The following is a 26,487-nucleotide window of genomic DNA, read 5'->3' on the forward strand; positions in this document are numbered from 1 at the left end:
ACAATATTAAATGATTACATTTATCTAAAACAGGCTATAGGCTACATGTGCACCACCAAGTCAGAACAGTAGGCGAAAATAAGAGTGGAAAAGGGACCACATTTATTATGGTGAGGTACATGGACTGCTAACAGCTTACTACACAACATACACTTAGTATTACTTTCTTAGCTACAGTATACATATCTCCCTGGCGTATTACATCATTATGCAGCAGCATACAATACATTTTCGGACTCACCTTGTGTTGTCCTCACTTGAACAGGAAGGTGGTGCGGCGGTCCTTGTGGGCAAATTTGATCATCAAAGTCTGGCATTCTCTGGATTTATGGTGCTTTCAACACAACTGGGAATTTGGGGGAAAAAACAAGGTTGAATCATGACATCAGTAATCTTCAGGTCAGAGCTCTTGTAAGAGGCCAGAGTTCCCGACTTGGAACTGTGAGTTTGATGACCGTTCAAAACGTATTTTCCCAGTCGGAGATCGTTTTTCCCCACTGAATTTCCAGTTGTCTTGAACTCACTGAAGTCTGAGATTTCCCAGTTGTTTTGAATGTGGCAGAAGTCATGCTGGATTGACAGCATGGCCAATTTATTCAACCTTTTTCTTCTGCATGATATTGTATGTGAATGTTTATCCCTTTAAGCTTGGAAAAGAGACCCTTAAACCCAGACATGGACCACACACCCACTCCACTAAATAGCAGGCTAGTGATTACTTCTCAACGCTTGCAGTTAGCCACTGATTCCCTCCAAACCACTCATTGTTGAATTTGCGATTTCCAACTTGTGTAATGTTTATGGCCGATGAGCACCGATACGTTTTATCTATAATTTCTCTTCATATGACAAGGATTTTTTTCAATCCTTCAATCCATTTGCCAGTAGATTGTCGACTTGATACATGATGACTGCTTGTTTACCTTGCTAGCTAAGATTTTGAAAGTATGATGTTGACATGGTCAGTCCAATCAAAGATACGGTAGCTTTGTGATTTGAAGTTATTTTATCTGTGGCCAATGACCTTGAGCCTTCTTGGAAGTGCACTTTTAATGTAACTCTATGGCAGCACCCAATGGGCTTGAATTTTCAAGCGCTCCCTGTAGATTTTGCTGTGACGTAGTGTCGCCATGAGAGACAGAACACTGAACCAATCACGGCGCAACTAGAGAACATTACCAACCCCTACGCTCCATACCAACCCCTACGCCCCACCACCACAAAGTGCTGAGCTAGGCTGAAACGCCTGTATTTTGGAGCTGCCTTACTCAAGAAAGCAAAAATGAGACCATGCTTCTATGCGGCTTTATTAACTCTTTTTTTTTAAACATTATTTGCAAACTGATATGTGACACGTAATGTCAAAATAACATGCAAAACAGACAACAAAAAACAGGTGGGGCTCTGGCAAAGTACTGTCGGCAGGCAAATGTTTGACAATCCTACCGGTGTGTCTGAGCTTTAAACCATTCGATTATGAGACGGGGGTGAAATCATAGCAATTTTTTAAAGATAAATATTGATACATTACTAGCTCTAATACTATTTAATATGCAAAAATTGCAAATATAAATTTTTGGGGGGGATGCCCAGTTTCCCTTATGACTCCTTATGAGATCCCTACATACAGCACACACAGCTCAGACAGCTCCACCAGCAGCATATTTTAATTTAAAATGGAAAATTAATGTGTTTATGCAACAAATGTTAGTACACTGAAATTCATTGATTCGTTTCTCTAATCAAACCGAATCGTTTTAAACTAAAACATATTGTTCCTGTATACCCCTTTTACTTTTTTTCACATTTGGTATATTAGACTTTTTCTCATTGATTTAAATATAACATATTTTTCTCATCAATCTACACGCATACTCCATAATGACAAAGTGAAAACATGTTTTTAGATTTTTTTTTTGCAAATGTATTACAAATTAAAAAGACATTTACATAAGTATTCAGACCTTTTGCAATGAGACTCAAAATTTGAGCTCCGGTGCATCCTGTTTCCATAGATAATCCTTGATGTTTCTACAACTTGATTGGAGTACACCTGTGGTAAATTCAATTGATTGGACATGATTTGGAAAAGCACACACCTGTCTATATAAGGTCCCACAGTTGACAGTGCATGTCAGAGCAAAAACCAAGCCATGAGGTCGAAGGAATTGTCCGTAGCGCTCCAAGACAGGATTGTGTTGAGGCACAGATCTGGGGAAGGGTACCAAAACATTTCTGCAGCATTGAAGGTCCCCAAGAACACAGTGGCCTCCATCATTCTTAAATTGAAGAAGTTTGGAACCACCAAGACCCTTCCTAGAGCTGGCCGCCCGTCCAAACTGAGCAATCGGAGGAGAAGGGCCTTGGTTAGGGAGGTGACAAAGAACCTGATGGTCACTCTGACAGCGTTCCTCTGTGGAGATGGGAGAACCTTCCAGAAGGACAACCATGTCTGCAGCACTCCACCAATCAGGCTTTTATGGTAGAGTTGCCAGACAGAAGCCACTCCACAGTAAAAGGCACATTCCAGCGCGCTTGGAGTTTGCCAAAAGGCACCTAAAGACTCAGACCATGAGAAAGAAAAAAGATGATCTGGTCTGATGAAACCAAGATTGAACTCTTTGGCCTGAATGCCAAGCGTCACGTCTGGAGGAATCCTGGCACCATCCCTACGGTGAAGCATGGTAGTGGCAGCATCATGTTGTAGGGATGTTTTTCAGCGGCAGGGACTGGGAGACTAGTCAGGATCGAGGGAAAGATGAACGGCGCAAAGTACAGAGATCCTTTATGAAAACCTGCTACAGAGCACTTTGGACCTCAGACTGGGGCGAAGGTTCACCTTCCACCAGAACAACGACCCTAAGCACACAGCCAAGACAACGCAGGAGTGGTTTCAGGACAAGTCTCTGAATGTCCTTGAGTGGCCCAGCCAGAGCCTGGACTTGAACCCAATCGAACATCTCTGGAGAGACCTAAAAATAGCTGTGCAGCGACGCTCCCCATCCAACCTGACAGCTTGAGAGGATCTGCAGAGAATGGGAGAAACTTCCCATATACAGTTGTGCCAAGCTTGTAGCTTCATACCCAAGAAGACTCAAGGCTGTAATCACTGCCAAAGGTTCTTCAACAAAGTACTGAGTAAAGGGTCTGAATACTTATGTAAATGTAATTCAGTTTATTTTTTATAAATTAGCAAAAATGTCTAAACCTTTTTTTGGCTTTGTCAATATGGGCCTATTGTGTGTAGATTTATGGGGAAAAAACGATTTTAATCCATTTTAGGATAAGGCTGTAACGTAACAAAATGTGGATAAAGTCAAGGGGTCTGAATGCGCTGTATCTGGATACATATCGAATCGTCTTGAAAGGGAAAGATGCACATCCCTAGACAGTTTGGGACCTATCTGTGTAGCTCTTTTGAGAGGCTAGCTGCTACTCAACTGAACTCGACTGGCTGGATTGCTTCTGTAGTATTATTGCAATTCACTATACCCCAACCTTGAAGGTAGGTTGTGTGTGTGTATGTCCTGTGCACCTGTCTCTCCTTAATTAACTGGGAAGGCTGCCTGTGGATGCTTTTGGCACGGCTTTGAAGTGTGAACCCGGGGAAGGAGGGCTCTCTGAACACGTCAAAAGACTGGGAGCTGACAGAAGTTAAACGACTCCCATAAACCTGGAACATATTGCCTCTTAAGATGCGATTCTCCTCTTCCCTTTGACTGGGACTGTGTCTGATGTCTTTAGGCAGGTGACGGAGTCCTACTTTATTGGAAAATGGCTAATCAAGGAGAAGAGTCTGTGTGAAAGCTGTTGTATTTATTTTTTCATTCTTTCCGAAGTCAAACCCTCCATCCTTTTTGTCTCCATTATCAAAGGTAATCAAAACTTTTCCTTTGTGGAACTAGTTTTTTTTTTCCCCTTCCATCGTTGAAGTGTTGAGTGCACTGGGATTTGAACGATCTCCTGTCTTGTCTCGGCATGAAGGTGGCTGTTTCTTCTCTGACAACCTGAGTAATCATCAGAGGAAGGAGGGTAAAAATGGAAATGCAGCTCAGGCATCCATTGTCTCGCATCAAAATGCAAATTGTTGTTTCAGCAACAAAATAAAGCCTACTGCAATCTTGAAAGCACATCGTAATTGAAAAGAAACTCTGTACAGGCAGATCAACTTAAAGCAGAGTTAAGCCTATTAGTTATTGTTATCAGAAGTTGCTGTGCTTATTATTTACTGATAAATATCCAGGTACAATTTTCTTTGCACAAACACAATTGATGAGTGTTTGTAAAGTGTTATATGTTGGGGAATTTCTCTCTTTCTCCCAGAGTGAGTTGACGTACCTGAGAACCTACAACAATAATAATGATGATGATGTCTAATTTATTTTTCAGATGGGGACACTGAAAATAGAGAGCTCGACCTAAGTGGTATTGATGAGATTGAGCTGGTATGTACTGCATTTTGACATTTAGAGGGCACCTTCTATTGAAACATCCACTCATTCTGAAATGACAGGATTGCCAGCGAATAAAAATGGGAAATGCATAACTAAGGAAATTTATGTACTTCCCTTCACTGCAGTATCTCCTGAATGACAAAGAGGTGAAAATCAAGACTGAGCTTTGGATGAAACAGAACGAAGACGACTTGAAAGAGCAGAAAGGTTCAGCCACACCACACTATGTACATATTGTAATATACTGTTTTGTCTTGACTCTCCTTACTGATAATTACATTCCCAATTTAATCCCCAATCCCCATTTATACTTTCAGGAAAGGAAGAGAGGATAGCGAAAGAGAAGGAGCTGGGGATTTACAAGGAGAAGGTAAATCAACAACATCCTGCCAGTCTAAAGAAGCAATGAGCTTGGGATGGCCTGGGTTTGCTAAAGCCCTCTGAGCACTCTCGCTGCCGAGCAGACAGACACTAAGCTCTCGTGTGTCAATGTGTGTGTGCATATTTTCCACTCCAATGGGTTTCTCTCTAATTTCTCGTCAGGGTTTGGCAAGGCCCAGGCCCTTTGTTAGGTCCAACATCTGCTCTCTGGTTTTAACTAGCTAGATTAACTGCAGCGCAACATATAGCTAATGAGGTGTGGATGCTTTGAAAGCACTGATCCAACAACCGTATGCCATGCTGTCCAATGTCACAATCAGCCCCGTCCCATATACTCTAGCATAGCTAGAGCATCCCTTCATTGTGCAAAGTATAGTTAAAACTGTACAATGAGCTAAAGAACCAATGTGTCCTAAGTAATTGCAATTGACAAGGTACTGGGTGATTTGAAACCCCATTGTGTGCCCTGCATCCCAAGAGTTCCGCCTCCAAGAAGAAGGTTCTGATCCATGCCAGCACGGTCGACGAGGCTATAGGGAAGATGCTGGAACAGAAGAAAAATTCCTCTAAGATCAACTACGACATCCTAAAGAAGCAGAACGTTAAGCCCAGCACCAGTCCAGCCCGCCAGATAGCAGAGTCCCCAAAAGGAGCCACCCCTAGAGCCCAGAGGCTGACTGGACAATACCGCAAACCTACCAACGTTCCTCTGAGCCTGGGCACACCACTCAGCACATTGGGAAAGAGGTAGGTGGAGCAGAACCACAGTGCGACTCAGTATATTTAATAATCCCACTGCTGTTCACTGTCATATATTATTCAATATATTCAGTATCGGCTGAATAAGCTTCAAGACTGAATTACGGCAGCAGTGTAGAATAAAGGGCAGATGACTAGAAATGTGAGTATGAGGCTATCAGGATTACAGTGTTCAGAATGATGCAACAGTACTTTGTCCTTCTCCAAGGCTCCGGTCTGTCACTGGGGGCAACATGCCCACTTCCCGGCCTGTTGAAGCAATGTTGCTGCTGTTCTTAATAATGATGAGGCTGCACTTTTCCCCTAGCCTAGAATGATCACCAGCGACAGGCAGACAGATGATTCCATTTCCTTTTTTCCCCTGGAAGGCTGTGGACTCTCAGCCTGCCACTCACTCCCGTGGGACTCTACTTCCCTGAGAATTACCTTCTCTCTTTCCCAGGATTTGCTTGAGCTCTCATTTGCTCTCTCTCTTTTCCTCTCCCTCTTTCTCAACACGCACACATTCAGTACGCTATGATCCACTGAGACTTTCTGCTGTAATTAATCTGTTTCTTCAGCTTTGAGAAAAGTCATTTGACGTTTTCTGTTTGCTTGGTATTACTGAAATTGGTTTCCCAACTATCCCGCTTTTAAACCTCTTACACTAAATCTAATTTCGGTGAAACCGTCTTGCAGGTGTACGAGTCTTAGACCCAGCACAGCCTAGACCTTTTAGTGGTGGAACCAGGTGAGGCTCCTCCGCCTTCCTGGTGTGGTCAGTATTACTGGAGTCATCTGGTTGCAGTCCCTCCCTCCAACCAGCCCAACCCTCAAACCTGTGTATACTCTGATCTCACCGGCTTTAGAAATAACCCAGCGAGGGCTGGAGTGGAGGGTAATGTTTTTTTAACAGCACCAGTCCACTACTAGTGGCTCCAGTCAGTGGCCTAGCACTTCCTTGAAAAGTTTACATTGACTGTAGGCCTACACGTTGAAGACATATCCAGTTAAGAATACTTTCCGTTATTGAAGAGGCTGTCATTGACAAATTTTTTCCACCTTTCTTTAAGAATGGCCATTTCCCTCTAACTGTCCGCTTGTTACATTTTTAAAATGCATTAATGTCACGTCAATAAATATTTCATGTACATGGTTTTTGAATCATTCATTGTACACTTTCACTTGTTTTTGCTGAATGTGACTGTGCTTTTACTAGCAGGTAGCTTTTAAGACTCACATCCACTTGCTGAGAAAAAGCTGAGCTTTGCACTTTAGTGTTGCTTGCTCAACAAGTTTTTTTTAAACCACAGGACGGTGATCACACCATGTGCTAGGTGTGTTCCATGACTCGCTAGTGGAGTGGAACTGACCTTCCACGGAGTTGCGTTATTTTCCAGACAACGCATCGAGCCCCATGTGGATTATAATTTTATACCATGGTTATAATTTAACACATTTTGACACTAGAAATGTAAGCTAGCAAGTTTATTAGATAGCTACATTAGTTGCCAAACACAGACTTGGTAGTTTAGCTAACCAAACCATCAGTCCTAGCTTGACATTAGGAAAATCAAATTCAACAATGCCAATAATGTTTTCAATTCGACTTTTGCTTTCAAAAGCAGCTCGAACATGTAAGAATGAATTCTACCGCGCAAATATACCGTGCGTTAGGGAAATAATGCACACTCTAGAATGCCCTTCAAGCCAATCAGAAACAAGGATTCAACAAATCCATGGTATAATATGTTGATAATTTGGTATCTTTGCGCACATTGTACCTTTTTGTCAATTTTGACATTTTAAATGAGAACATGACTGACTGTTGACAGTAGAAAGAGACCTTTCACTGGTTGGTTGAGGAGCTGACTGTTACTGGAACTCTAAAAAGGTTGTTTGTGTGGTTATTTAAAAGGGGAGACATGGTGTCAGGGAGACCTAGGGAAGTGGAGGAGAGCGGTGGCTGACAGTAATTCCATTGTGCTGCCTGCTTCCGGGCCTTACTGACTGCTACACTGAGGCGTTGTGCTCCTACTCCCCTTCCTCCAACCACGGCTCTGCTCCCCACACTCCACTTCACTTAAGGGCTCTCCACTGTAGGAACCAACCCCTGCTCCTGTCTCAGGCCTGCTTTGTACAGTGTCTCCCCTCAGTAACGGCCAGCCTGGCCACCAGGGAAGGCCTCTGAGCTCTCCCTTTCCCCCAGCCCTTCACCCGGTCACAGGCTTGTACTTTACAGGACCCTCGCTCCCACCTGCCAGTCCCTCCATCCCTCTCCCTCTCTCCTGCCATACCACTCCATGCCTTTCCAGCCAGCTGCCAAACAGGGCCTCCCTGTTCCCTCCATTCCTACTGGAGGATGGAAAAGCACTCTTCCAGAAATAGCCCAGATAATTGCCCTCAAGCGCTTTTTTTCTTCCCTCCATCTGTTCCCTTTTTCCATTCAAAGCTGATTTTCTTTCTTCTCACTTTTAAAGCCCTTTGCCCATTCCACACTTTTTGGGGGGGAATTCTTGACTGCATATTTTGTGTGTGTGGGGGGGGGTTTCAGTCTGTTTCAGAAGTGTAAATCTGACCCTAAAGTTTTAGACCAGATTCTGGATCAGAGCTTCCACTAAGGGAGTGGGCTGTGGTGAGTTTCTGACTATCAATTTTCTCCCTGCTGCCTGTGTAGAAATCACTTTCTCTGCATTCCTATTCAGCCTCTGAGCCGGTGTCATCAGCAGAGTAGACATCACCCCCACATGGACCACTACGCTTCACACTTTTTATTTCCAGTCCATTCAATATATATATTTTTTTTGTAAGATAGCAGCTGTTTTACATTTTAGCAGACACTCTTATCCAGAATGACTTATTTTTTATTTAACATTTTATTTAACTAGGCAAGTCAGTTAAGAACAAATTCTTATTTACAAGTCAAAAGGCCGCCTACATAAAAGGACTCCTACATAAAGAGAGACCTAAGACAACAACATAGCAAGGTGGCAACACAACATGACAACAACATGGAAGCAACACAACATGGCATCAGAACAACATGGTAGCAGCACAACATGACAACAACATGGTAGCAACACAACATGACAACAACATGGTAGCAACACAACATGGTATCAGAACAACATGGTAGCAGAACAAAACGTAGTACAAACATTATTGGGCACAGACAACAGCACAAAGGGCAAGAAGGTAGAGACGACAATACATCACACAAAACAGCCACAACTATCAGTAAGAGTGTCCATGATTGAGTCTTTGAATGAAGAGATTGAGATAAAACTGTCCAGTTTGAGTGTTTGTTGCAGCTCATTCCAGTCGCTAGCTGCAGCGAACTGAAAAGTCGAGCAACCCAGAGATGTGTGCTTTGGGGTGTTGTATGTGGAGGATGAGGGCTGCAGTAGATATCTCAGATAGGTGGGAGTGAGGACTTACAGTAGTGAGTGCATACATTTTTCATACTTCTTCCAAATTTGTCCCCCGTTGGAATCGAACCCACGCCATGCTCTACCAACTGAGCCACACGGGAGAGTATAGTCTCCTTCTGGTTTCCAGCCTCTCTCTGACCTCCCCCACTGCACTGCACCCCCTGACTGACTGACCACTAAGCATTTCCATAGGATGCCTCTGTTTGCTTCTCACAAGAACCAACAGAGAACTCTCTGGGTACCACTGCCTGGTTGAGGCTCCATTTGTTACAATGCTACAGACTCGAAGGCAATCCACCCCACTTGAGGTGGCATGCATTGGCCTAGACTGCTGGGAAACGACATTTCCTTCTCTGTGGATATCCTGCTCCATTAGCAGCAGCCTCCTCTCCCCCTGGTTTTGAAACTGCCATTAACGGCCAAGCCTTTGTTCTTCTTACGATTTCCCACTGTAACTAATTGTACAATGAAGAGTGGAATTTTTCAGACGAGCTCCAAAGTGAGCCGTTTGGACTCCATCCCAGTGTATATCCATCCACCGCCCAGGAAGCACCACGGGAACTGTTGAGACAGAGTTGATATTACAGTCATAGTTCATGGCTCCGCAGCCTGCCCTGAACCAGTCAAATAGTCTCTCTTGAGTAAGTAAGAAAGGGACTGACGACTGCACTTACAGTACACGGTGCCTTTCTCACTGTACATTGTTTTATAGTCACCACTTATGTATAGCACCTGCCTTGGTGACAAAGGCAGCCATCAAGGAATTACAACACTCAGACGATCAATCTGTCAGTACTGTAAGCACAGGGACCTACTAAACAGTGGAAGTGTCTGAACCAGAGTGGTCTGTCTGGAGATCCCAAAGGACAAGGACTGACTGTTGGCACCAGCCAACTCCTTTTCTCACTACTGCTGCTTTCTCACCCTCTTCCAGTGTGAAGTGCTCATCACCTAGTGACAGACTTGCTTTTGTGAAAATCTCTGATTTATGCTTTTATATGAAGAGTTAATTGACCCTTGTCTAAGCCCTGCATCAAAATGTTGGCCAAAAAATCACAGCGTTCCAATGGATAACTGTTGTTGAGTCCGACACCTCAGACAAGCTCACGTTTACATTGATTGAGAGCCAGTGAGGGCTATGAAAAATATAGTTTTCTTTAAAATAAATAGCTAAATAATTTAACAGTGTATCAGGAGGACATGCTTCTGTGATTCTTGAAATGCAGAGCCTGATGGAGCAATTTTTTTTCTTGAAATGTTTATTTTTTTGTTATATTTTATTAGGATCCCCATTAGCTGTTGCAAAAGCAGCAGCTACTCTTCCTGGGGTCCACACAAAACATGAAACATTATGTAATACAGAACATTAATAGACAACAGCTCAAGGACAAAACTACTTTTTTTGTTAAAAAAATTGTTTGTATGTAGGCTACATATGAGGTCAAATAGGGGAGAGGCGTTGTGCCGTGAGGTGTTGCATAGATCTGTTCTTTTAAACCAGGTTTGCTGTTCACTTGAGCAATATGAGATGGAACAGAGTTACATAATACTGTACGCTTTCTTGAATTTGTTCTGGATTTGTTGGACAGTGAAAAGACCCCTAGTGGCATGTTTGCTTGCACAGCTGGTTAGCTAGCCCCGCCTCATTGACCACCAAATGTAGCTAGCCAATTAATAGAACATGTTTTCTCAAAATGTATGTTAGCTAGCTAAGTTAGCAATGTTCTGAATACAACTCCCATCTGCTGTCGACATCAGGATACGCTAATTTTACGAGGTTCCTGTGAAGCAATTGTAATGACAGCACACCACAACATAACTAAGGGTTTCCTGATTAGCAAGGGGTAGTTTGTGTTTAATTTCATTGTGTATTAGAAACACAGTTTGGACCATTGTGAGGGGATTTTGCTAGTGGTTGAATGGGGAATTGGGCTTCTCAGGAAAATGTTGTCAGATGATGATAATAATAATAATAATAATAAATATAAATAACAATAATCAAGGGGGGTGAGGTTTAGCGAAGGGTCAATTGCCTTCTCTTTGTTTCTCATTCTCTTTAATCGTCTCCGTTTCTTTTGTTATATTACTGATTTGATGTAACATTATCCTCAAGAGTTCCATCTCCTTTTCACCGTCATACTGTCTGTCTCACTCCTCGTTCTTAGCTTGAATGATTTTCTTCTAATTTCATAGTTGCCATCCCCCAGCTCTAAGCAGTCACTAGCCACTGGCTAAACACTCTCCGTCAATCGCCTTTTCAGCTCAGGCTTAGTCTCATTGGCAGTAAGCTGATTAGAAACATGCCGTTAAGCCCAGCATAGAGTAATAGTCTAACAGAGAGGGAGAGTCTGAGAGGAGTGGCAGACGGAGAGGGAAAGAGTGAGTGGCAGACGGAGAGGGAAAGAGTGAGTGGCAGACGGAGAGGGAAAGAGTGAGTGGCAGACGGAGAGGGAAAGAGTGAGTGGCAGACGGAGAGGGAAAGAGTGAGTGGCAGACGGAGAGGGAAAGAGTGAGTGGCAGACGGAGAGGGAAAGAGTGAGTGGCAGACGGAGAGGGAAAGAGTGAGTGGCAGACGGAGAGGGAAAGAGTGAGTGGCAGACGGAGAGGGAAAGAGTGAGTGGCAGACGGAGAGGGAAAGAGTGAGTGGCAGACGGAGAGGGAAAGCGTGAATGGCAGACGGAGAGGGAAAGAGTGAGTGGCAGACGGAGAGGGAAAGAGTGAGTGGCAGACGGAGAGGGAAAGAGTGAATGGCAGACGGAGAGGGAAAGAGTGAGTGGCAGTCGGAGAGGGAAAGAGTGAGTGGCAGTCGGAGAGGGAAAGAGTGAGTGGCAGACGGAGAGGGAAAGAGTGAGTGGCAGACGGAGAGGGAAAGAGTGAGTGGCAGACGGAGAGGGAAAGAGTGAGTGGCAGACGGAGAGGGAAAGAGTGAATGGCAGACGGAGAGGGAAAGAGTGAGTGGCAGACGGAGAGGGAAAGAGTGAGTGGCAGACGGAGAGGGAAAGAGTGAGTGGCAGACGGAGAGGGAAAGAGTGAGTGGCAGACGGAGAGGGAAAGAGTGAGTGGCAGACGGAGAGGGAAAGAGTGAGTGGCAGACGGAGAGGGAAAGAGTGAATGGCAGACGGAGAGGGAAAGAGTGAGTGGCAGACGGAGAGGGAAAGAGTGAGTGGCAGACGGAGAGGGAAAGAGTGAATGGCAGACGGAGAGGGAAAGAGTGAGTGGCAGTCGGAGAGGGAAAGAGTGAGTGGCAGTCGGAGAGGGAAAGAGTGAGTGGCAGACGGAGAGGGAAAGAGTGAGTGGCAGACGGAGAGGGAAAGAGTGAGTGGCAGACGGAGAGGGAAAGAGTGAGTGGCAGACGGAGAGGGAAAGAGTGAATGGCAGACGGAGAGGGAAAGAGTGAATGGCAGTCGGAGAAAGAGAAGACTGATGGAGTGTCTCCTGTCTGACCTTTTTAGAGAGGTGGAGGCAGTCAGCATGCAGAGGGGTCGTCACTACAATGGAGTGCTTCATATGTCCCATTGTACTGGGAGAGGCGATTCATACATGTCACATGACTCCTCTGTCAAAAGAGGCGCTCCCCGCTGCTGCTAACAATGTCCAGGGGGAAGTGGGCTGCAGGCTCAACTTTGAACAGCAGATCTACCTCTGAACTTTAAGGCAAGATGTGTCCCTTGCAGGTACAAGGAGGCGCTAGGAGTGGATAATGAGTAGTCCCCAGTAGTTTGGATGTACGTTTTAATGGAATATCTGTAGCCTTAGATTTGAGCTTTTTCTGGGAAGTTTAGAAGCAATAACTACTTTTGATGTCTTCAGGGCTTTCTCAAGCAATGTATCGTTTTGGCTCTGTGACATCTGACAGTGTGGTGGTGTTATTACTGTTCCATTAGGGAGATGTTACTGTGTCGCTCTCCAGGTTGAGCTGTGTTACTGTGTCGCTCTCCAGGTTGAGCTGTGTTACTGTGTCGCTCTCCAGGTTGAGCTGTGTTACTGTGTCACTCTCCAGGTTGAGCTGTGTTACTGTGTCGCTCTCCAGGTTGAGCTGTGTTATTGTGTCGCTCTCCAGGTTGAGCTGTGTTACTGTGTCGCTCTCCAGGTTGAGCTGTGTTACTGTGTCGCTCTCCAGGTTGAGCTGTGTTATTGTGTCGCTCTCCAGGTTGAGCTGTGTTACTGTGTCGCTCTCCAGGTTGAGCTGTGTTACTGTGTCGCTCTCCAGGTTGAGCTGTGTTACTGTGTCGCTCTCCAGGTTGAGCTGTGTTACTGTGTCGCTCTCCAGGTTGAGCTGTGTTACTGTGTCGCTCTCCAGGTTGAGCTGTGTTACTGTGTCGCTCTCCAGGTTGAGCTGTGTTACTGTGTCGCTCTCCAGGTTGAGCTGTGTTACTGTGTCGCTCTCCAGGTTGAGCTGTGTTACTGTGTCGCTCTCCAGGTTGAGCTGTGTTACTGTGTCGCTCTCCAGGTTGAGCTGTGTTACTGTGTCGCTCTCCAGGTTGAGCTGTGTTCATGCCTGCACCGTACCAAGGAATGGGCTCATGGTGGGAGAGGGAACAGGCAGGGGGAAGGAGGATGGAGGGGGACTGGGCTGGCATCTCTGTCACTCCTGTCACAGCTACACCACACCTGACCTTATTAGAGAGAAGTGTCAGACATGTTTTCTTCTGTGAGGGAGAAGTTGGCTTTTGGAACACGTCTACTGTTCTAGCTGAAGTGGTGTCACAATAATAAGTACTTGGACTGTTTGTCAGAAAATACCAAAGGGTCTCTGACTGCCTGCCTTTTTGACCGCACTGTATGATCCTCCTTGTCAGGGTGGTTGTAGTGTGTGATCCTCCTTGTCAGGGTGGTTGTAGTGTGTGATCCTCCTTGTCAGGGTGGTAGTAGTGTATGATCCTCCTTGTCAGGGTGGTTGTAGTGTGTGATCCTCCTTGTCAGGGTGGTTGTAGTGTGTGATCCTCCTTATCAGGGTGGTAGTAGTGTATGATCCTCCTTGTCAGGCTGGTAGTAGTGTGTGATCCTCCTTGTCAGGGTGGTAGTAGTGTATGATCCTCCTTGTCAGGCTGGTAGTAGTGTGTGATCCTCCTTGTCAGGGTGGTTGTAGTGTGTGATCCTCCCTGTCAGGGTGGTTGTAGTGTGTGATCCTCCTTGTCAGGGTGGTTGTAGTGTGTGATCCTCCTTGTCAGGGTGGTTGTAGTGTGTGATCCTCCTTGTCAGAGTGGTAGTAACTCACTAAAAGTGGCAGTAATAAAGCCTCTCTTGAAAAAGCCAAACCTTGACCCGGAAAATATAAAAAACTATCGGCCTATATCGAATCTTCCATTCCTCTCAAAAATTTTAGAAAAAGCTGTTGCGCAGCAACTCACTGCCTTCCTGAAGACAAACAATGTATACGAAATGCTTCAGTCTGGTTTTAGACCCCATCATAGCACTGAGACTGCACTTGTGAAGGTGGTAAATGACCTTTTAATGGCGTCAGACCGAGGCTCTGCATCTGTCCTCGTGCTACTAGACCTTAGTGCTGCCTTTGACACCATCGATCACCACATTCTTTTGGAGAGACTGGAAACCCAAATTGGTCTACACGGACAAGTTCTGGCCTGGTTTAGATCTTACCTGTCGGAAAGATATCAGTTTGTCTCTGTGAATGGTTTGTCCTCTGACAAATCAACTGTACATTTCGGTGTTCCACAAGGTTCCGTTTTAGGACCACTATTGTTTTCACTATATATTTTACCTCTTGGGGATGTTATTCGAAAACATAATGTTAACTTTCACTGCTATGCGGATGACACACAGCTGTACATTTCAATGAAACATGGTGAAGCCCCAAAATGGCCCTCGCTAGAAGCCTGTGTTTCAGACATAAGGAAGTGGATGGCTGCAAACTTTCTACTTTTAAACTCGGACAAAACAGAGATGCTTGTTCTAGGTCCCAAGAAACAAAGAGATCTTCTGTTAAATCTGACAATTAATCTTGATGGTTGTAAAGTCGTCTCAAATAAAACTGTGAAGGACCTCGGCGTTACTCTTGACCCTGATCTCTCTTTTGACGAACATATCAAGACTGTTTCAAGGACAGCTTTTTTCCATCTACGTAACATTGCAAAAATCAGAAATTTTCTGTCCAAAAATGATGCAGAAAAATTAATCCATGCATTTGGTTCTTCTAGGTTAGACTAATGCAATGCTCTACTTTCCGGCAACCCGGATAAAGCACTAAATAAACTTCAGTTAGTGCTAAATACGGCTGCTAGAATCCTGACTAGAACCAAGAAATTTGATCATATTACTCCAGTGCTAGCTTCCCTACACTGGCTTCCTGTTAAGGCAAGGGCTGATTTCAAGGTTTTACTGTTAACCTATAAAGCGTTACATGGGCTTGCTCCTACCTATCTTTCCGAGTTGGTCCTGCCGTACATACCTATACGTACGCTACGGTCACAAGACGCAGGCCTCCTAATTGTCCCTAGAATTTCTAAGCAAACAGCGGGAGGCAGGGCTTTCTCCTATAGATCTCCATTTTTATGGAACGGTCTGCCTACCCATGTGAGAGACGCAGACTCGGTCTCAACCTTTAAGTCTTTACTGAAGACTTATCTCTTCAGTAGGTCATATGATTGAGTGTAGTCTGGCCCAGGAGTGTGAAGGTGAACAGAAAGGCTCTGGAGCAACGAACCGCCCTTGCTGTCTCTGCCTGGCCGGTTCCCCTCTCTCCACTGGGATTCTCTGCCTCTAACCCTATTACAGGGGCTGAGTCACTGGCTTACTGGTGCTCTTTCATGCCGTCCCTGGGAGGGGTGCGTCACTTGAGTGGGTTGAGTTACTGACGTGATCTTCCTGTCTGGGTTGGCGCCCCCCCTTGGTTTGTGCTGTGGTGGAGATCTTTGTGGGCTATACTCGGCCTTGTCTCAGGATTGTAAGTTGGTGGTTGAAGATATCCCTCTAGTGGTGTGGGGGCTGTGCTTTGGCAAAGTGGGTGGGGTTATATCCTTCCTGTTTGGCCCTGTCCGGGGGTTTCTTCTGATGGGGCCACAGTGTCTCCTGACCCCTCCTGTCTCAGCCTCCAGTATTTATGCTGCAGCAGTTTATGTGTCGGGGGGCTAGGGTCAGTTGGTTATACCTGGAGTACTTCTCCTATCTTATCCAGTGTCCTGTGTGAATTTAAGTATGCTCTCTAATTCTCTCGTTCTCTCTTTCTTTCTCTCTCTCGGAGAACCTGAGCCCTAAGACCATACGTCATGGCAAACCGGGCATGATGACTCCTTGCTGTCCCCAGTCCGCCTGGCCTTGCTGCTATTCCAGTTTCAGCTGTTCTGCCTGCGGTTATGGAACCCCTACCTGTCCCAGACCTGCTGTTTTCAACTCTTAATGATCGGCTATGAAAAGCCAACTGATATTTATTCCTGATTATTATTTGACCATGCTTGTCATTTATGAACATTTTGAAAATCTTGGCTCTCTCTAATTCTCTCTTTCTTTCTCTCTCTCGGAGGACCTGAGCCCTAGGACCATACGTCAGGACTACCAGGCATGATGACTCCTTGCTGTCCCCAGTCCACCTGGCCTTGCTGCTATTCCAGTTTCAACTGTTCTGCCTGCGGTTATGGAACCGCCACCTGTCCCAGACCTGATATTTTCAACTCTTAATGATCGGCTATGAAAAGCCAACTGAAAATTATTAATGATTATTATTTGACCATGCTTGTCACTTATGAACATTTAGAAAATCTTGGCTCTCTCTAATTCTCTCTTTCTTTCTCTCTCTCGGAGGACCTGAGCCCTAGGACCATACGTCAGGACTACCAGGCATGATGACTCCTTGCTGTCCCCAGTCCACCTGGCCTTGCTGCTATTCCAGTTTCAACTGTTCTGCCTGCGGTTATGGAACCGCCACCTGTCCCAGACCTGATATTTTCAACTCTTAATGATCGGCTATGAAAAGCCAACTGAAAATTATTAATGATTATTATTTGACCATGCTTGTCACTTATGAATATTTTGAACATCTTGGCATAGTTCTGTTATAATCTCCACCCGGCACAGCCAGAAGAGGACTGGCCACCCCTCATAGCCTGGTTCCTCTCTAGGTTTCTTCCTAGGTTTTGGCCTTTCTAGGGAGTTTTTCCTAGCCACCGTGCTTCTACACCTGCATTGCTTGCTGTTTGGGGTTTTAGGCTGGGTTTCTGTACAGCACTTTGAGATATCAGCTGATGTACGAAGGGCTATATAAAATAAACTTGATTTGATTAGTAGTGTGTGATCCTCCTTGTCAGGGTGGTAGTAGTGTGTGATCCTCCTTGTCAGGGTGGTAGTAGTGTGTGATCCTCCCACTCTGTCTGTGTGATGATACTGTGCCTGTGGTACTCCCAGGCAGGGTAGTAATAGTATGATGGTAGTACAGTAGTAGTCGTCTGATCTTCCCTGTCTGTCTGTGTGGTGAGCCTGCTCTGTGATCCTCCCCTGGTGGGCATGGTGTCAGACAGACGCTGTCACTCTTCCAGCTGACACCCCAGCCTGATCCCTGACAGACGACATGTTGCCCGGCCGCCCCACACCACCCCAACACTCTGATGTGTGACTGAATGTCTGTCTAGCCCAGACCCAGAGGCTGCTGGGAGCCCATAGGAATGCAGGGCAAATCTCAGGCCACAGATGACAAAATCCTCTTTAGAGGTCAGAATTCCCTAGGGACAGCAGCATTAACATCTCTGCCTCTCCACAGAGCCCTAAAACGTCCTCCTCCTCAAATGTCATCCATGTTTTGTAACAAACAAGGCTGGTCTCCTGGCCTAAGTCATCATAAACATTGGACGCTTGTACACTGTGAGTGTGTGTACTTACTCAAGCGTGTGTTTGAGAAGTGTTTTTGTGTGAGATGCGATACTAGAGAATGAATGGTGTCAGTGCCATGTGGTGCAGGATAGACTAAAGGGGGAGAGAGGGAACAATCGCGTCTTTTGGCCACATCAGTCTCATGCTGCCAAGCTCTGCTCTGTCTGTCCCAGAATGCACCGCAGGGTGAATAGGCCGCTCTCACCCAGGCCTGCCAAATGAGAGACTGGGAGAGTGTGTGTGTGTACTGGGAAAGAGGGAGTGGGCACCACAGTTTCGTGTATGTGGTTAATGTTTATGCATGGTTTGATTGAGGGGAGACTTGATGCCCAGCCTGGAAAATGTAGTTTGAAGACCTGATTATTATCATCATCATTATTTATTTATACCATAGCTTCCTCATCCAACTAATATCATTAAAATCCCATTAGCATTTTTCGTCTCACAACAGTGGATAGATTACTGTATGTGTATAATTGCTGGTGCCTCCAAGATCATGTTTGTGATCGGAGACTAAAGTGAGAGGGACACATTTGGGAACCCCTCTAGCCTAGTCCTGCCTAGTTCAAGCTCTGTGGGCCCACCTCACTAAACCCAGGATAGGCTGGTGCTGCTGGATACTTTTCTAATGAGCTCTGACAAAGGGAGTGAAGAGGCCCTGCTTGCTAAACAGTGAACACACACCCTTTCTCCTCCTCCCTCCTCCTTGTAAAGCAGATTAATTAAAAGCGCTCTCTCTCCACTCTTATCAGTGTGAGTAAGGCACTTACAGTAAGCCCCCAGGGGAGCCTCTCTTGTCAGGGTGGGCAGGCAGGGGGGAGGGGGGAGCCTCTCTTGTCAGGGTGGGCAGGTAGGGGGGAGGGGGGAGCCTCCAGGAGAGATGCTAATTTCATCCACTGGAGATCTTACTGCTGCTGTTAGCACCTCTGTCTGTCTCTGTCTTTGTACATTATGATATGTATCTCCATCATTTGTGTCTTGTTCTATCATCTCTGCCATTCATTGCAGTTATGTCACTTGGTCTAGTCTTCACAAAGGTATTCTTGTCTCAGGTTACGGCCCTTCATATCAGCACAGCCCCATAAGAAGCTGGCTCTGGACCAGGTAAGATGATACACCTGCCTCTGTCTCTTACACCCTACACTCACAACACACAAAACAGACTATACCTTTCTGTCACTACCCATGGTTTTCTGACTGATTGCTGTGGACAACATCACTGACATAACCAAGCCTCTAGTCTCCCATGAACCAGATGGGGGAGAGTGATTCTTCAGCAGCAGTCTCACTAATGGGAGAGGAATGTGGCCGTGTCCTGCTGGGTTGTTCACATGCACTCAGGCGGTGTGGGCTGGAACATACAGGAGGGAGCCTCTCTCACCCACCCTTCATCCCTCTGCTGCTGTGTCCCGCTCTGTTCCCTTTCCATCTTTCTCTCATGTGGTTTTGGCAGCCATTAATGGAATCTCCCAGTGCAGGCTACAGCAACCAGGAAGAAACATTGCCACGAGCGGCCGGGTCAACAAGGCTTGTTACTAAGCAACCCCTCACCACCCCCTGGGAACTGGTATCAAATGGCTTCTCTGATTGGTTGGAGCTGGGTTTGCTTGGAATTCATGTTATGTAATGTTGTCTTTCATGCCTGCAAGGAGCACGGGAGAGAGAGAAAGGAGATGTGTGCTTTGCTGTTGCCTGGCAGTTTTTCTGTTTCTCTCTTTGTATTACCTAAACAAATGTCCTAGGAGTAAACTGCGCGTTGAGTTACCCGGCACTGCTTTCGCCTGACAGTCTTGGCAATAAATGCCTGTTTAAACGTCAAGCTCAGAGATGCTGGCAGGCTCCTGTGAGAAACCTCTCTTGGCAATAGAATAGAGACTAGCCTCATTTCACTGTTCCAGGCTTTTAAAGCTGAGACCAATCCAGCCCTTCCCCCAGTGTAAGCTATGGTAGAGAACCACTGACTCCATTGTTATGACTGACCTGATTCCACCAAGGCCACCCAGTTCTCTCACCTTTAAAACTGTATGGAGACAAAATAGTTTCATCAGTTTGTCTTCTCGTTATCTCCCAAGGGGATTTCAACACTTCCTGCCTCTCCCAAAGCTCCTCCCCAACAGTCACAGACCCTTCCTCCCATACAGTGGCCAGCCACCCATTAATTAGTCTTCAGAATCATTTATGTATTTATTTATTTTTCCCTCATTTTCATAATTAACGAGTCTTCCAGCTCCTATTATAGAAATACATTTTCATCACTGGGAGGCTGGGCTCAGCAGGGTAGAAAAAGCTCAGCAGGAGCTCAGACATGCTGCTGCAGGGTGAGCCTAAATGTCTCTTCATCACACTGTGGATTCCCCCACCTGCCTCACCCATAGCCACCTGCAGTAGGGCTGGGATGGGGGATCAGGCTAGCCATAACCTCTGTATTGAGGCCCAGGTTGCAGATAGTGTGCAGAATCAGGTTACCAAGTCGGAACTGACTCTGAGGCGGCGCCCCACTCTGTGCTGGTAGAGAGTGGGCCTGTGGTCTATGATGATGTGGGAGATGAGGAAGAGGAGGATAAGGAAGAGCCCTGCGTCAGCGCCATGCAGCTGTTGGGAGGCAACGGTCAGTAAGAAACTTCAAACTGGCCTGGTAGCCAGGCTCCTCTAGCATTAGTTGTCATCCCATGTTGTCTGGCTACCAGGCTGTCTACAAATGTTTGACAACCATGTATTTTGAGAGCAGTTGAGCAATCATTTTATCTTATTTTACTCCAGAGTATGGATGTGATGACGATGATGGATTCTAGCACTACTGCGTCTGGCCTGTTTCTCTGGACTGTTGTGCTACTGTATCAGCCCTCCAACCCCTGTCCACAGACTTACTGCTGGAGATGGTGGGGTCAACACATGACTTGTATGCTCTCAGGATGGTGGGGAGGTTGGAGGTGATGACGAGGGTCCCAATTTCTCCTCAGGATATCTCCTTTAACCAGGAAAGAGGTTGTGGTTAGTATTTTGCAGGATCTAACAAAGAGACTAACCAAAATGTCTCTTCTATCCTACATTTCGCATGTCACTCAAGTATATGTTGTCCCCCCCCTCTATCATGGCCAATTCTGTCTCTGTATTCTTCACATGAAAGTACATTACCTAATGGTGAGATGTGTTGTCAACAATTGTCTCTCCCAGCTAATATGAGAACGGGTATTAGTCCAATCAGTATTACAATCACAGCTACTCAAGAACAAATAATGAAAAATCTGTATGGGAGTTTACTTCTCGAAAACAAAATATTGCATTAATGTTGCCTTGAATATGCAAAACCATATGCGTATGTTTTTCAGTTGAACTGGTAGTATTTTTATTTCTTTTTCAACGCTGTTATTTCTTGCATTATGTGGTATGATTTCTCATGACATTTTTTATGGAGAAATATTCTGCGAAATGTTTTGAAGGGATCAGGAAGTGTTAATCATTTGTACGTAGAACTGGCAAATCTGAATTATTGTTGATGAACAAAGCAATGTTATGCATTCCGGGTGTTCTGGGTTTATTTTGTAAATTAGCTTTTATGGTTATATATTTTTAAATGTTGATTGGGAGGACTACTGGTGATTAGTTCAATATGTTGTTGATGCACAACTGTATTTAAGGAGGTGAGGAAATTGTTAATTGTCCCAGCCCTCTCTCCTTTTTGCTGCTACTGTACGTGTGTGTGAAAGTGTTGTCTCAGGTTTCCTGTTGGTAGGAGATTTACTATGTTCTTGTTCTCTTTTTCTTTCAGACATCTTGGCTAGTATTATCTTTGATCTTGGGTTGACATGTGTCAGAACAGCCTTTAGTCACAGTTTGGTTTAGTCATTCAAGACTTTTATTATAGGAAAACAATCACATAAACTGAGGTAAGTATTAGAGTAACCTAGCTGCTGGCTAAAAGCCAACAACTGAGCATCTCCAATTGTATAAAGCAAGGTTTAGAAAAGGTAATGTGGAGAAGCATTAAGCTGGAATGACCCACTTGTGTCTTTTATATACTTTTTTCTATGTGCTTTTATGGTGGTATAGGTTATCAAGGCTATCAGATATCACTCTTGGCGAAAGTGTGTGTGGATTTAACTATGGAGAGGTCTGTGTCGCCTCTCCCCCGCACAGGGGGAACCGGACACTGAGAGGGTCTGTATCTGGGCAGCCATGTTGGAACATTACCACACCTCACCTCAGTCACATCATCCTCTTCTCGCTTCATTACCAGGGGAACCCAACCTCTCACTCAGATGGGGGATATGCAGCACCATTGTGTAAAGAGATCAAATTCTACTCCTTCAAAGCCTGTAGTGTAGGCTATTTCTCCGCTGCTTGCAGTTGAATTTTATCATGTCATCTAGTGTACTGTTTTTATGGTTTTATAATGCTCTTTAAAATGGCCACCCTGTAAAGTCTTTGTTGGGGTTAATGTCACTCCCCTCTTCTTGTCATCTAAATCTTCACCTTTTACACAAAACTTTGACAATGGTATTTACAGGTAGAGAATTTCTACATGTATTATTCTTTCAGTTTGGAAACTCCAGTCACCTTTTACTGTCTGTTGAAGGAAACACTTGTTGGTTATGCAGTTTTGTGGTGTACTGCGACCTTACTGCTATTTCACAGTGCTACCAGAGGCGTAGAGGCCCTGTGGATTCATTTTTCAGCATGTTTTTATGCTAGTTTACTAAAATGCAATTTTTCTAATGCCGATGAGACTATTGGAGAGGGCCTCTAGCAGTCCTGTGAGGTAGATTCAAGAGAGGTGAAGAGAGAAGGCCCATTCCTCCCCCTCTCTGTTTCCAGCTCTCCCCACTCATACCCCAGGCAGATGAACACACATGAAGGCAGCAGCAGCCGCAGCATGACCCCCTCTCCTCCCCTCTCTGACAGCTGCAGTTTAGCAGCGGCGCTAACTCCACCTCAGGGCAGCCAGCTCAAAGGCACCTTGCTGGGCCCGGCCCTGGCTGCTCGGACTCTGCTGCTGCTTTGCCAGAATCATTTCCCTAATAATCCCACCTGCCTTAAACTCCCTCCACTACATTCTGCCTTTTCCTGCATCAGCACTTTGATTCCCCCTCCTGGCTCCCTCACCCCAATTATTTCCTAGGACCTTAGCTTAAAGGGATTCCTTCACCCTCTCTTTGTAATCTCATTCTCCACCAACTTCCCTGCTGTAGGCTATTCTGTCCGGTGTGGAATGTGGGTGTATTCTGTTCCTCTGAATAGCCATTATAGGCATTGTCGTCGGAGATGATGGAGATTTTCATAGACTGATGCTGTCATCTTCATACAGGTATGACTGTGACATATTGGATGAGAGTGATCTGTGAAGGACATGAAAGTGTTAAGAGTAGCCTTACATTATACAATAATGAGTTTAACATCCGAAGTTATGTTTTATTTATGTATAACAGGTCTTGATTCACTTCTGTAATAATAGTGTAGAGAGAAATACTGCTAGGCACTCGTCCGAGCTTGGCTCTGGGAAGGATAGCGTAGAGTCCAAGCAACAGCGAGAGCTTCTGTAGTCCTCTAATTCACAAACATAAATCCTCCAACTTTTGGCCTCATGCTCGTCTCTGTAAACAGCATGTGGAGGAGGAGGGCTAAATAGTTTCTCTGCGGCTACAGATGAGTCAGCTGTGGGCTCAGTTTTGATGTATGGTCCTATCTCTACTTGAATTCATCAAGGGATTACTGAACCTCATCTGTGGCGACTACTCCAATGGCAGCCCCTTGCTAACACACACACACACACCAAACTCGTCCGTCAGATACCCCCACACTCACATTTACTGCAGCTATTGAGAGAAATTAGATCTACCAGACCCCCAGCTTTGTGTGTACGTGCGTATGTGAATGTGTACCTGTCTGTACCAACCTACCGCCCCCTCATCTGATCTGTGAGCCCACTAATGCTTCCTCTGCCCTCCCCACCTCCCCCTGAGTGCACCCACACAAATGGGTCTCAGTGTGGGGTCAGAGCCTGGTGCCCTGAGCCTTATCAACATCCAGAGCTCCAGTGTTGTGTTGTGTTCCAGCTAGCCTAGTAGCTTTATAAGGCTCTCCAGCCAGATTTAATTATGTAGCGCAGGTGGAAGACACTGTTTAATTACAGGGTTAGAGCCCTACACAAACCCACCTGTTAGAGTAGAGGGATAGGAGGAGAGAGAAAGAGGCTGAGACAGATTGAAAGAGGGGTAGACAAAGAAGGGGCGAGGGAACTGACTGGAGCACAGGTTGAACACATGGCTCTTGATTAGAGGGTTGGAACAGAGGGGGACAGGGATGATTCTGATTAAACAGACCATGTGGGCTCTGTTCTTTCTATAAGGGCTTCATCTATCTGGCGCTCGTGGGGGGTAGAAGGGTCGGAGGGTGTCTATACAACCATCTCCAGATGTCGTGTTACCTCTTGTCTATGAGCTAAAGGCTATCTTGTAGCATCCCCAATTATATACTGTGTGCAGTGTTATCTTAGAGAGTCCCAGACACTGGTACATGGGCAGGTGTTGACTGTGGATCATTCAGCAGGGTTTGGCTCATGAGACTGCAGTGTGAGGGCTAGAGATAGGCCGACCTCCGTACAGCTGCCAGACTCCTTCCCCCTCTCCTCTCCTTCCGTCTCCCCTCCTCCCTCCAAGCAGGCCAGGCGAGGCTTCATCAGGGTGCCCTTGGGAACCAAGCCTGGAAACCTCCAGCCTCATGCAGCTGTGTGTCCACAAGCTCTAATACACACACACATACACACACACTGTTTGGCGGATCTGGGCTGAGAGCCACCCAGACAGGCAGGCCCTGAGGCCTGGGAGATGAGCTGAGAGCCCCGTTCTCTCCCAGGTCCCATACAACAGGTTCTCCTCCTCATCCTCTTCATCACAGCTGCATCCAGACTCCTTTGGACACACGCCGCCCGTCCCCCAGACACCCACAGCAGATAAATCATTTATCCCAGACCAGGCGGTGAACCACAACAATCTCACGTTTGTATGACTGTACACACAGAACATTCTAATACAAAAAGCATTCACTGACTTTGTGTATGAATGGATCCTTACAAGCTTCTTTTCCCTGTCTTTGGTGCGGCGTTTAGTTTTTCCAGTCTGGATGGCTACAAGGATAACATGTCACTTCATATCTCCATGTTGTTCAGTTACTTTGACATCCAGTGATGATCTCAGTTCCCTAGATCATTTCTTGTCATCTGAGCCACCTGTTATGTACCTGAAGTACTGGGATTTGTCCTCTGGCGTGGTGCCTACAGGCACCGAGTGAGAAAGTGGACAGCAGCCAACCAGATGTGGTCTTTTTTCTCTGCCAGCTCTGCTCTGCCTTGGCTGGTCACTCTGGCCAGTGTACCCCCAAGCCTGCCCAGTATCCTGTCCCTGTTTCTGACCAGCCTCATCTCCATCCACCATCTATCCACCTCTCCCACCAGTCCCCGGTCCTCTCTCTGGGTCACCCACCACTGTGCTCCATCCTGGAGTGGCATGGTGCATGGTGATGGCTCTACAGCAGGACTCTCCAACTTAGTATCTGGAGAGTTACCTTTCTGTAGGTTTTCACTCTGACCTTAATCTAGCACCCTTGATTCTAATAATTTCCTGGTTGATAAGCTGAATTAGGATAGTTACAGCTGGGGCTGGAGCGAAAACCTACAGGAGGGTAGCTCTCCAGGAACAGGATTGGCGAGCTCCGCTCTACAGCCTCTGGCTGTTCCAGCATGGGGGCTGAAGTAGAGATGATGAACAGGCTGGCTGCTATAGGATCTCTGACAGCCACACTGACTGACTAAGAGAGCAACAGAGCAGAGCCGTGCCGAACACACTGCTAACCTGCTCCAGTGAGCCAAGCTGAGGCATGACTGTGAGAACCGTGTGGAGTCCAAGGCTCCAACTCTGGAGCGCCATCTCTCTTTCAGCAGGCTCTCTGTGGGGGACACACACAGCATTTCATCTTCTCTGTTCTAAATCTTTCTCATTGTGGGTTTACTGTATGTTATGTATCTGTGTGTTTACTGTATGTTATGTATCTTATAGTAGTGTGTTTAGTGTAGCCCTCAGGTCGTTTTTTTCGAGGGTTTTTCCTAGACACCGTGCTTCCACATCTGCATTGCCTGCTGTTTGTGGTTTTAGGCTGGGTTTCTGTACAGCACTTTGTGACATCAGCTGATGTAAGAAGGGCTTTATAAATAAATTAGATTGAAATTTGATTGATTGTTTTGCTACATTATTCTGTTCCATAAGCCTCTGCCTTGTCACGGCATGTCCCTGAGACTGACAGGAGGGAGGAGGAGTAACTAAGGAGGAGAGCAGTAGGTCCTCATAGTAGGAGGATGTTTGTGCCTGTGGTCTTTACTCTAATTGCCTGTGTGGGTATAATAAGTGTTATTCTACAGACAGGCAGGCACTGGGATGGGCTCATGCTGTAACAGCCAGTACAGACCCACACTAAAAGTACTATAGTATTCACTGTAGTGTTTTTGCGGACTTCACTGTAGTATTCACAGTAGTGTTTTTGTGGACTAAAGTGAATACTGTAGTTTAGCGGACATGACTGTTGTGTACTGTAGTATTTACAGTTTACTATAGTTTTTATTTATATTTAACCTTTATTTTACCAGGTAAGTTGACTGAGAACACATTCTCATT

At 45.7% G+C, this 26,487-nt stretch overlaps 1 long non-coding RNA gene and 1 pseudogene across 1 annotated transcript; both read left to right on the plus strand.

Moving 5' to 3' along the window:
• Positions 1 to 17,226, plus strand: part of LOC139553489 (transcription factor IIIB 90 kDa subunit-like) — a 57,815-nt pseudogene extending 40,589 nt beyond the window's left edge.
• A 2,609-nt stretch (positions 17,227 to 19,835) lies between these two features.
• LOC139553490 (uncharacterized) lies at positions 19,836 to 26,048 on the plus strand. Its single transcript, XR_011670661.1, has 2 exons — positions 19,836 to 20,432; positions 20,585 to 26,048. It is a non-coding gene; the product is annotated as an uncharacterized lncRNA (long non-coding RNA).
• Positions 26,049 to 26,487: the final 439 nt, after the last annotated feature.

Source organism: Salvelinus alpinus, chromosome 25, assembly GCF_045679555.1.
Source record: "Salvelinus alpinus chromosome 25, SLU_Salpinus.1, whole genome shotgun sequence".
Taxonomy (NCBI): Eukaryota; Metazoa; Chordata; class Actinopteri; order Salmoniformes; family Salmonidae; genus Salvelinus; species Salvelinus alpinus.